Consider the following 10,619-nt stretch of genomic DNA (forward strand, 5'->3'; position numbering starts at 1 on the left):
GGGCCTTGCTCTGTGTGTGACAGGGTAGAGCCATAACCTCCCCATCGGCCCTGCCCTGAGTGTGACAGTGGCGGCGCCCCAACCCCCTGATGGGCCCTGCTCTGTGCGTGACAGGGGGTGGCGCTGCAACCTCCCCATCGACCCTGCCTTGAGCGTGACAGGGGGCAGTGCCCCAATCCCCCAATCGGCCCTACCCTGAGCGTGACTGAGGGTGGCATCGCAACCTCCTGATCCGCCCTGCTCTGTGCATGACAGGGGGCGGCGCCCCAACTCCCCAATCAGCCCTGCTCTGAGCCCGACCAGGGGCTGCACCTAGGGATTGGGCCTGCCCTCTGCCACCCAGGAGCAGGCCTAAGCCAGCAGGTCGTTATCTCCTGAGGGGTCCCAGACTGCAAGAGGGCACAGGCTGGGCTGAGGGACCCCCCTCCCCCCCCCGAGTGCACAAATTTTTGTGCACCTGGCCTCTAGTATATATATAATGTTGATAAATTGTATGATTTGTCCTGGAATTAAAAATAGCTGTTCTGCCCTACCTGGTTTGGCTCAGTGGATAGAACATTGGCTTGCGGACTGAAGGGTCCCTGGTTCGATTCCAGTCAAGGGCACATGCCTGGGTGGCGGGCTCGATCCCCACTAGGGGGCATTCAGGAGGCAGCCAATCAATGATTCTCTCTCATCATTGATGTTTCTCTCTCTCTCTTTCTCTTCCTTCCTCTCTGAAATCAAAAAAAGTATATATATATTTTAAAAAAAAAACAGCTGTTCTCCTAAAAATGTAAGAAGCAAACACACTTTCTATCTATATTTTTTTTATTGATTTGAAATTAGGAAGAGCTAGGGTTGAATAGTTAAGAATGAAGGGGGGTTTGTATCGTAAGTTTACTATGTGCCAGGTACCGATCTAAGTACGTTATGTTTATGAACTCATGCTAATATTCAAAATTACCCATTGATATAAATATTGTTGTCTGTCCCATATTACAACAACAAAAAATCACAGTGCTGAGAATAAATTACATAATTTTCCCAATATGGCACTCTTGGTTCATTAATAGTAAAGCTGTATTCGAATGCAGGGCATCTGGCTTGTGTCTGACCCCTTAATCACCATGGAAAGAGTGTTTTGTAGAGTTGTTCTTTGTTTAGACCTTGGGGATCCTGTCTTTTTTATTCTTAGAAAAATAAAGCAACTCTTTGACATCAGAATATTTCTTTTATTTTGTCACGCACTTCAAAATTATTTCTCCAGACATAGTCATACGAGCCCTATAATGTTCAAACATATTTATTACAGATGTTTGTTTATGACATGATTTCAAAGAACAGAAACATCACAGTGAATTCTACTGATTGATTTAAACCAGCATAATTTTGAGAAATAGCTCTGACACTATAGTTGACAGTGACATCTCTCTTATGTGTGTCAGCTTCTGGGAAGTGACCTTACATGATTTTCCTTACCACCTGATGTTCTCAGATGGTCTTTTGCAAATTCTTTTCAGCAGCTATCACTGCTTCCATATTGCCAAAGTTAATAATCAAATCTCTTTCTCAAAAAAAAATCTCTCTCATTTTAGATACATTGTCCTTATGTGGGGGCGGGGTAGGGGTGTTGTTAAAGGTCTCCTAATCTATGGGCCACATCATAATAAAATTTGAATATAGTGATTTTAATTTGGGAGTCTTTTAATAGGTATTTTCATAAATGAAATAGTATGAGTCTACACAGGACTTCAAATTGACTAGTTTAATTGAATTGGTCCTTAAACTTATTAAAAGAATGGTTTGACTGAGGTTTTCTTTTCAGAGAATTTATGAAAAGTGACTTTTTAGAATTAACTAACCATATTGATTTGATTGTTCACCATAGATACATCCATTCCTGAATGAAACATTTTCTAATTTTAGAAGAAAACTGCACTTAGTACAGAAAAAGTATTTTCACATAATTTAGGGGTTACATTTATTACTATAGTGCAGCAGTTACTGACAAGATGCCTGACATTCTATAATTTGAAGTGTCAAATAGCAATCTTTATACATATAATAAATACAGTATATCTTGACTCCCTTATAATTGATATTAGCTGTAGATGCCTTCTATGCAACAAAAGAAGGGTTTTCTGTATATAGAATTCTACCAGAATTATTCTAGAACCCTAGGGAATGGAGTTTGACCTAAATATTTATTTTTAAAAAATAAAAAAGAAAGAAATGAATGAAAGACGGGAAGAAGAAGAAAGGGAGAGAGAGAACCAGCTAGAAATAACAACAAAAATGACTACATTATAATTTTTCTACCATAGTGATTCTCAACCCTGGCTTCCTATGATGTGGTGACTTTTTTGTCATTGTGAGAAATGTTTAAATAGCAATGGAGAATTAGCTAAGCTTGTAATGATGGACAAAATTCTCTACTTTGGGCTTCCTGATCTTATCATAAATAAAATACAATTCAAATGACTTTGAGTGGGACGGTGGAGTGAAAATGAGAATGGAGAATAAATACCTACTTCATGCATTCATTATTCAACTGACCAATATTTATGGGGTATTTATTTTTCAGTAGACACGTATTAAGAGTAGGGATGCAACAGCAAACAAAACAATAAAAAAAAAACACAATAGGGTCTGCTCTGAAATCTTTCTTGTGGACTTCAAGTTTGAACCTATGTCAATGCCAACATCAATTAGTTTGGTTGGGTAAGAGACAAGAGAATCAAATGATCACAAAGACCAGGTTAGTCTACTAGTTAATTTCACTCATGGAATAAAAACATTTTGATATTTAACTGGACCCAAGAGATCATCTACTTTTGTTTTATAGATGAGTAATTTTAAACTCAGAAACATTAATGTCTAGCCTATGATCATACAGGACAGAGCTGCATAACCCAGATTGCTGACCATTTTATAATGCTGTCTGTGTTCAAGTAAAAACCTTCCTAGCAGATTTTTTTTTCCTGCATTCCAAGTTGCTGAAGGAAAATTGTCTCCTGGAAAGAGCCTTTGTAAAAGAAAAGGACCAACTTTTAATTGAGCTAATCCTGGTGTGAAATTAACTAGCAGCATTGCTAGTCAATTCCACTTTGCTGCCCTGTAGGGTGGGAAACTAGGAAAAAAGGAGTGTCTGTCTTGGTCCATTTCCTCCCTAACTACAGTTGTTTTAGGTCAAACACTGAGAGCATTAGGAGATGGCAAGAAAGTAGTATTGTGAACATGGGGAGTAAGGATATAAGAAGGGACGACCTAAAAATTAAACCCCAAAGAAAATTACAATGAAGAATTTTAGTCATAATATGCTTTCTCACATCATCTTTGAGGACTGATCTGCAAAATGGGAAGGACATTTAGCAATCTTCCCAGTGATGAGAGAAATGCAGATCTATACTGTAATGAAATTCCATTTTACACCTCTTTGCTAGAAATTTTAAGAAATCTGACAATATCCAATGTTGAGAGGGTTTAACCAACAAAATCTCTTGTAAATGGCTGGTGTAAGTGTAAAGCCACATTAGAAAGCTGTTTGGTATTATCCATTCAAGTTGAATATTCACATACCAGTAGTCCCAGTGCTAGATATAAACTCTTGAGGTGAACTTGGAGGCATTTGTAAATGTGTTCATGGAAACATTGCTGCAATAGAAAAAAAATCCGGAAGGAATCTAAATGTTCATTGACAGGAGAATGGATAAAGTGTGGTGTAGTCACCCAATGGATGTGATACAGCGGTCAAAACAAACAAGCTGCCATTATACACACATTAATATGGGTGAATCTCAGCAAAATAACGTTGAGCAAGTAAAAAAGTAAAGAAAATTACAAGCAGCATGGATCCTCCTTTTAAGTTAAAAATAACAAACTAAATTATATACCTTTTAGAAATACATCTATTATTATTTTTCATGTTTTTGAAAAATCATGGCCAATGGTAAATACAAGAATCAGGATAAAAATAACTTTGGGTTAAGAAAATAAGAAGAATGGGATGAAGGAAGGCCACACAGAAGTAAGCTATTGTCAATATTCTAGTTCTTGTGTTGTTGGTAGGTTTGCTGTATGTTTTATTTTATACAAAGATTAATAGATAATTGTATTAGTTATTTATTTCAGTATAGCAAATCATCCTATAGCTTAGCAACTTAAAACTATAATTATCTCATAGAGTGTTTAGGGTCAGGAATCTGGGTGCATCTTAGCTGGGTGGTTTTTGCTCAGAGTCTCTTATGAAGTTACAGTCAAGCTGTGAGTCAGGGCTGCAGTCTCTAATGGAGCTGGAGGATGCGCTTTCAAGGTGGATCATTCACATGGTTGTTGGCATGAGGCTCAGTTCTCGTTACATGGGCCTCTCCATGGGACTGCTCATGGCATGGCTTCTCTCAGATCAAACAATGAGAGAGAGAGAGAGAGAGAGAGAGAGAGAGAGAGAGAGAGAGAGAGGAAGAGAGAGAGAGAGAGACTAAAATCTAAAATTGAAGCTTCAGCATCTTTTATAAAACTAATATCTGAAAGTGACACACTTTAGTCTGCACTATTGATGGCACAGACCAACCTTGAGACAATGTGGAACCACACAGGGTGTGACTACCAGAAGGCAGGGGTCATTGGGTACCATGTTGGAGACTGCCTACAACCATAATAAGACAAAAAAGAACAATGCATGGACCAATTATTAAAGTGTGCCAGAAGCACTTACGTATGCCTGAGGCTGGAAAATAAGTGCATTCAGTTCTGAAAACAATAAGATACAGGGGAAGGACTGAGATGAGTCTCAGCTTTAATTCTAGTTCCACCACTTTCCAGGTTTATGACTTTGGGCAAGCCATTTGCAAAAAAATGGGGAGGGGATGAGGATATTTACTTCTTTAAAATGTTTTATTATGAAAATATTCAAACATATACAAAATAGTATAGTATAATAAATACCATACACTCATAATCCAGAATCAACAACTTTCTAGATTTTAGCACACTTACTTCATTTAAGTTTTCCCTCCTAAGGTGTCTTAAAGCAACTCCCTGACATTGTATTATTTTATTCCTATATACTTTAGTCTGTAGTGCTTAAAAATATGAATATTTTATAGACTTACACACAAAATTAATGATTCCTTTGCAATATCTTATATATCAAAACTATAATTCAAATTTATTTACTTGTTTCAGAATTTATTTTACAGTTCAGTTTGTTAGAATCAGGATACAAACAAGATCCACATATTACACTTGGTCTGTTATGCCTCTCAAAACTTTTCAATCATGAGAAGTTCTTCTACTCACTCCAATCTTATTCCCTTTTCTTGTTGAAGAAATCCAGTGAGTTGGCCTATAGAATATCTAATATGCTGGACTGGCCTGTTTGCTTCTTTGTAAAGCTATTTCACTTGTTCTGTTCCCTCCAATGTCTCTCTAAAATTGGCTTTGGGCAAGCCATTTGCTTCCATTTGTAAAAAAAATGGGGAGCGGAAAAAAATGATGAGATTTAGATTCAGCTATTTTGGCAAAAAAAAAAAACATGTCATCGGTTGTTCTGTGTACTTCATACTGCACATCAGGAGGCACATCTGTGTGGGCTCCCACTCCTAGTGATGCTGAGATTGGTTAGTGGCTGCAGGCGGTAACAGCCCAAAGGCCTCCCTTGCAGAGCTCCCCATCAGCCTCACCTATTGATCTTTGTTGCCTGAATCAACATAAGGAATTACAATATGGTGATCTCCTAATCTTATCTTTTTCCTCTCTTTGATTAAATGGCATTAGTTTATAAAGAAGAACTTTCCCTCATCAGCCTGGGCTGTTTGGTTACTCCATCAGAAGAGACTTGTTTCCTATTTCACAACCTCTCAGCTGCCTCTTACCATGGCCATTGCTGAAGCAGCCTGCTTTCTGCAGGTGTAACCTAACAGCACCTCTTCTCACATGCACTGCACACACCTCACATTTTGCCCCTGAGTTCCTCTGACTCCATGGGGGTGGGATATCTGCCTGGCAATTACAAGACAGCTTAGAAGTCTGAGGGGACTAAGGCCCCAAGTGGGAAATTTGGACCAATGGGAGCTGGGAGCTAGTAAATAACTGTTTCTCTCTTGTATCAAGCTGGCAATTCTGAAGTATATTCTACAGGGCAAGTCAAAGAGTCCCAGAAGACTCCAGGTTTTATTGCCCACAGTGATGGCTAACTTGAGAACACCCTTGTATTAACTTACCCTGTTTCACTCTTGTCATTCACTGCTGTTTCCTGAAATGGCTGTCCAAAATAAACTACCTAAAAGTAAGCCCTTGTCTCAGGTTCAGCTTTCAAGGGTGTAAGCCAGGCTAAAACACCACTAAATATAATTCCTGCAGGAAAGGCAGGATAAATGCTCAATTCTTTCATTATATTACAAATATTCAGAGTTTTGCTCTAGTTACGTCTACTACTAAACTGAAGTATTTATATGTCATCAGTGAATTTCAACCAGCTGTAGTTCTTATCCTTTTTTCATGTTCAGATTGTCCCCCTTTCAGCCAGTGGGAACTTCCTTTTTTTAAAAAAAGACAAACAACTTTTATTGATTTCAGAGAGGAAGGGAGAGGGGGAAAGAGATAGAAACATCAATGATGAGAGAGAATCATTGATTGGCTGCCTCCTGCACACTCCACACTGGGGATTGAGCCCACAACCCCGGGATGTGCTGCCTGACTGGGAATCGAACTGTGACCTCCTGATTCATAGGCTGGCACTCAACCATTGAGCCATGCTGCTTGGGCAGTGTTTAACCTCTTGTTTGAATCATGGCCTTCTTGGATAATCCAAAGACAACTTAAGGGTAGACCCCTTCTCCAAGAAATAGAGATACACACGGAACTTTACAGATCATTTCATGGGTTCAGGTACTTTCTGAATTGAAATTTATTCATGGGCCTTTTGAATCCAGGTTTAGATCCCTAAGTGAGGGTTATTGGACGTGGGAGAATTCAGCTCCCCATCTACTCTTCTAAAAACTAGAGTCCTTCCCTTAAACTGGAGATGAAAGAGGGAAGGTTTTTGGCCTATGCAGCCTGGAATGGAGGTTCAGAAGAGGTGGAGGTGAGCTGTAAACCTGTCCCCAGGAGGGGCAGTGAAAGCAGACAAGGGGTGATTATTCCACATCATTTTAAAGAGACGGCCCTCATTCTTTTTCAGAGTTGCACAGTGTGTTTCATCGTATGGCTCTACCCTAGTTATTTCAACCAGTTCCCTACTTGTGGTTATTTAGTTTGTTTCCAATCTTTTGCTATTACAAATATCACTGCGATGAATAACCTTGTGCATAAGTCATTTTGTATTTGGGGATTTTTAGGTCAAAGGGTAAATATACATGTAATTTTTTAGGGATTATCAAATTCCTTTCCATAGGTGCTGTGCACCATTTTACATTCTCCTTGGCAATATGTGTTCTTCCTGTTCTCTACAGTCTGCCAACCCAGTAGGTGGTCAAACTTTTGGATTTTTGCTAATCTGATTATTTGCCTCCTTTTATCATTGGGCCTCAAGATATACCACAATGCTTTCATCTGCTTTTGGAAGAACTCGCTTGCATAAACAATAGGTGACTGTGTTAAGAGTGCTAGAAGGAGGATAGCTGCAGAGTCCCTATCTATTTCCACTCCCCTAATCTTGTAAATGCCAAAGCCCAAAGCATACACCATCCTTGTTAAGACCTTGTATTTCCAAAGGCTGGTTCAGGTTTCCAGCCAAAAAAAAGGGGGGGTGGGGGGACACCAGGTCTGACCTTCCTTCTTCCTAAGGTCAGCAGAATGTAGAGAGAACAGTAGGTAAAGTCCACTGGTCCTCTACCAGCTTCAGGGTCCTGAGAAAGGTGTCAGCTTGCTGTCTCCACAGCAACTCAGTGCCCAGCAGAAGATGTCCCTGTGTATGGCTGGGGGTTTCTTTAACCCGCAGGGCTGCCCACACCCAGGACCTTTTCTTTGCTGCTTTGTAAAAGTCAATGCCATGGGTGGAAATTATTTTTTTCTTTAGCTTCTCCCATTTCCCTGTAGGCTCATGGGCGATTCTGCCTCCAAGGGTTATTCTGGCAATGTCTTGAAACAAATCTAGTTATCCTAAGTTGGACAGGGATACTGCTCGCAGTCAGTGAGTAAGAGGCCAGGATGTCGCTAAACATCCCACCATGCACAGGACAGCCCGCCCCGCCACAACAAAGAATGATCTGGTCCCAAATGTCAATAAAGCCAAGGCTGAGAAACCCTGCTGTACTCTTTCTTTATGCACACACTCACAGACATCCTTGAAGTGACTGTAGGCAGTGTTAGTTCAGGAAAGGAAGAATCACAGACACTCCTCCCCGCTCCTCCGAAAGTCACCTGCAATTCAGAAATCTCTTTAGTCAAAGAGACTCTAAGGAGTTATATATTTATCTGGAAGATTAAAGAACAAATACCATTTTAACCTTCTAAAAACTGATTATCATTAGGTATAACACAACCTTTTAACTGTAAGCATGAAGGAAAGTGCTGATTATTTAAAATAAATGGGACCAAGAGTCCCATGAATAATAAAAAACTTGGTTAATAGAGTATGACCAGAGAATAATGCACTTGGCTTCTGTGGAGAAATTAAAGTACATGTTGTGAATTGGTATTAAGCAAATTGCAGGAAAAGTTAGCCTTAAGGTACCGTGATTCTGAAGAAACAGCCTCAGGGGCACAATATATCACATTCAGCCTTTATCTGTCCTGTTTTGTTCATGACTTCTTTCACCTTGGATAACCCAGCTCAGGCCTTGGAACTTTTTGGAATGGTAAGGTATCGCACTCTCCACATTTACTTTCATCTAGAACAGACCTGAATTTTATTGCCAGGAGTTTATCTCTTGCAAATGAATTATTTTTGAACTTTAGTTTGCCTTACTTATTTTGTGGGCACAGACTGTGTTTAATACTTCTGAGCATAACTCACTTTATCTAAAATGTATCCCTGAAGAGTTATGCCTAAACTGAATGTTTGGCAATAAAATCCAATTTTTAAATCATGAGGGAAATTTGCCATTCAAAGGGAGTCTGGGGCTAAACCTTTTTGCAAAGTGAATAATTATTCCTTAATTTGCCCCTTGTTAAGTCCGATTTTTAAACGGAGCCCAAGTCTAGTCCAGTAGTATGCATGATGCTAATTTAAAATATATCAATCATGAATTTGAAAGGATTTTGAAAGTTGAAGAGAGCTTTGCAAGCTATTTTTAAGAGTGTAAAACTGCATTAATACATCATTTTTTATTAATAAGGGTTTTAACACTTGTTTGGGATGACAAGAGAGGATGCTAGACATACTTGAAAAAAAGAATAGGTTGCATTATAGAAATGATAACCACACTAACGGCAATAAGGAAAAAAGAATGGTTGGTAACGTGTCATTTTGAGTCTCTAACGTAGTTTAGAGCGTGGATTTAGAAAACAGATTGCTTGGGTTCCCATCCCTGCTCAGCGTGGCCTTAGGCAATTTGCAGGACTTGGCTGTGCCTCAGTTTCTTCATATAAAACGTGGAGAATACTACCTACCTAATGGGGCTGCTTTGAGGATTCTGCGATCATACACGAGCTATACTGAAGCACTGGGGTCAGCCGACCAGTTCTGAATCCTGGAAGGGGAGCTCTTCCAAAGAGGTGACTCTCCGCACCCTTGAGGGAGGTACGGCTGCTTCTGCCCATGGGGGTTAAACCAGCCTCAGCGAGGAGGCCAGTGACTTGGATCAAGACAGAGGACATTCTTTGGGGAAAAAGAACCCTTTGGGCCGGGCCACGCCACTTTCCGTCTGGTTGGGATCTGAGGGCACGAGATCAGACCCACGCGTGCCCTTTGCATCCCCACTACCCCCGAGCCACAGCTCCGCAGAGCCCGCAGCCGCAGAGGTCGCCACCACGGGGGCCCAGGACCACGGCCGGGGCGGACGATGAGAGCTACCAGCCCGCGGCTTTCCAGGGAGGGTGGCCGACGCCCTCCTTTCCGGGCGGGCTGGAGGCCTCAAAAAAAGACCCTCGTTCATGACACAAATATTTGTGTGTGCCCACGCTGTGCTGGGCGCTGGGGATGCTCTGCTGATCACACTCGGCTTAGACTCCAGACTCCAGCACTAAGCATCTGCCACGCCATTCCCGCCACCCTCGGCCCCCACAGGCCAGAGCCAGGGGGTGGGAGGAGCTGAGGCCTCCACCTCCAGAGCCACGCCCCCTTTGGGCTTTCACGGCTGTGCCGTAAAGCAGGGAGCAGTCTTAGCTCCAGAATAGCCCGCCTCTGTCTTTACGACAGGCCGCATTCCCCGCCTCTAAAGATGGCGTCCCCCATTTAGGTATCCCCCATGGTTTCTACCCCAGCTGGCCGGGGGCAGTGCTGAGCTAGGGCAATTATCTATCTAGGCTGGGCTGCAGACAGCTGCCGTTCAAGTTCGCTTCTGGTTACAGCTTCTAGAACCCACGCACCTCTAAGGGTCAAGAGTCGCCGATTCCTTCTAGTCCCTGCAAGTTCCTCCTCTGCCCCTGGTTCGTTTCCCCGCGCCACCTCCGGGCATCCCGAAGCCCCTGACACTCCCAGACTCAAACTATGAGCCTTCCGCCACTGCTGTTGCGCTCGCCCCGCCATCTCCGGG

General features: G+C 41.5%; 1 protein-coding gene across 1 annotated transcript in view; it reads left to right on the forward strand.

Annotated features, from left to right (window-relative positions):
- PDSS2 (prenyl (decaprenyl) diphosphate synthase, subunit 2) overlaps positions 1-10,619 on the forward strand; it is a 249,588-nt gene that overhangs the window by 22,417 nt on the left and 216,552 nt on the right. The gene's annotated exons all lie outside the window — the stretch shown is intronic.

This window comes from Myotis brandtii, unplaced genomic scaffold (genome assembly GCF_000412655.1).
Source record: "Myotis brandtii unplaced genomic scaffold, ASM41265v1 scaffold8, whole genome shotgun sequence".
NCBI lineage: Eukaryota > Metazoa > Chordata > Mammalia > Chiroptera > Vespertilionidae > Myotis > Myotis brandtii.